The sequence below is a fragment of the Austrofundulus limnaeus genome, unplaced genomic scaffold, assembly GCF_001266775.1.
Source record: "Austrofundulus limnaeus strain Quisiro unplaced genomic scaffold, Austrofundulus_limnaeus-1.0 Scaffold1219, whole genome shotgun sequence".
Classification (NCBI taxonomy): Eukaryota; Metazoa; Chordata; class Actinopteri; order Cyprinodontiformes; family Rivulidae; genus Austrofundulus; species Austrofundulus limnaeus.
In genome coordinates, this window is record NW_013953621.1 from 53,864 (window position 1) to 55,798 (window position 1,935).

The window sequence follows — 1,935 nt, forward strand, 5'->3', positions numbered from 1 at the left end:
GTCCATGCCCCTTTTAACTTGTAATTTATTTAAATTAATTATGAACATTTGTTTAACCTCAAAAGTACAGTTTTTAAATTCAGTTAAAACTTAAATTTAGCTGAAACAGCAAGTTTCTCAGTGGATCTGTGTTCCACTCCTCCACCTAGGCTGCATTTCAGAGCACAGATCCACTGAGAAACTTGCTGTTTCAGCAACATTTAATTTAAAAACTGTACTTTTGAGGTTAAACAAATGTTCATAATTAATTTAAATAAATTACAAGTTAAAAGGGGCATGGACATTTTTTATATCTAAAAAATATCGAACCGTGAGACTAAAGTATCGAACCGAAMCGTGTATTTTCTGTATTGTTGCAGCCCTATTTTTTAGTTTTTACTCTTGTTAGTTTTTACCTTGCTGATAAATTCTCAAATATTCGTGTTTTTAAAATACATTTAAGTGTAATCAGTTATTTTACACGTCAAAGAAAACTGACACCAGGATTGTCTGCCGGGGAGGAGGCGGGGCCTAAAGCCCTGCGTCTCAAACGCTCAGACTCTGGTTCCAAAAATCCAACATGGCCGCTTCTGTAAAGCGGGTCCTGCTGGCTCTAAAGCGCCTGTGACATGCATATCCTTCAAATCCAAAAAGTTAAAGAAAACACGTTTATATTTAAGAAACGTGGCACAATACACACGATTTTACACATTTTGTCACAAATGTGGCATTTTCTTTTGAGCATGGCTCAAAGTGAAACAGGAAGTGACATCACAGGGATCTCTTCTGGTCTTTGTTCATTAAAACTGTTTGAACTTTTCTTCGTCTCTGACAGACTCAAAATCTAAAGAAACGATGCTTCTCTACAGTCTGTTAGCGATTGTAGYGACACTGTTTACGTTCATTCCCCTCTGACATCACTTCCTGTTACTTCACATGCAAATATCTCAACAACTCTTCATCTCAGCTGCATAATTTTTTTTTTGCAATATGTTATTAATGTTCTCTCCCTAAAAATGCGTTCATGTTTATAACAAAAAGTTGATGCCACAGGTACTTTAAGACTCCAACAAAAGAAGGCGGAGCCTCTTCTCTCGCTCCTCCCCTCAGAAGGGATCTGCTGTGAAACGAGGAGTTTTGTTCAAAATGTTTCTGCTTTAGGATAATTTTATCAACACTATCCTGTGTGAATCACCTAAGCTCTGCACAAACCAGCCTTATTTAAACATATTTGTTTCACATTTGAATGTTAAATTCAAACGCCTCTATCTGCAAAGTCTGTTTTTATTGGTTACATTTCTTTACCCTCCATCACTTAAATATAGAAGTTGTTTCCTTTTTCACAGTGTTTATTTTTCACATCCACCTGCTCTGTATCAAACGAGCCAAAGACCGCCGGTGGCGCTCAGCATTGTGTTTGTGCTGAACTGCACACATCAAACTGTCCTTCACAACCCTTTCAGCCGACAYGTTGGTCCTTATGATGAAACTGTCGTCTCGTTTCTTTAATCTTTGTGGTTTTTAAAAACGAGATGCAATAATTCAGTTTAAACAGCTGTACTGGTGATCTGAGGATCATGTTTGAACTTTACAAAACAGGTTGTTTTTATTATTGGACTTCACATGGTTGAAATTTACTTTTTCTGTTTTTCTTTATCATTTGTAGGTTTTAAGGCACTTTTTAAAGTTAAAAATCTTCAAACTGTTAAAAGAAACCATCTGTTGAATCAGTTTGTTTCTTCATTTATCAGCTTCTTAGAAAAAGAGCTTTCTGTTGAATTTGTTGATGCAAAGAGTTTTAATGATGAGACGACCTGTGGCTGTTATATGGAGGTAAATTTGTTTAAAAAAGCATCTTCAATAAAAAAAAATAATTTGTATCAAAAAAACATTTTTTCGACCAAACAAAAAATAAATTCAACCAAATAAAATAATTTCAACCAAACTAAAAAGCAG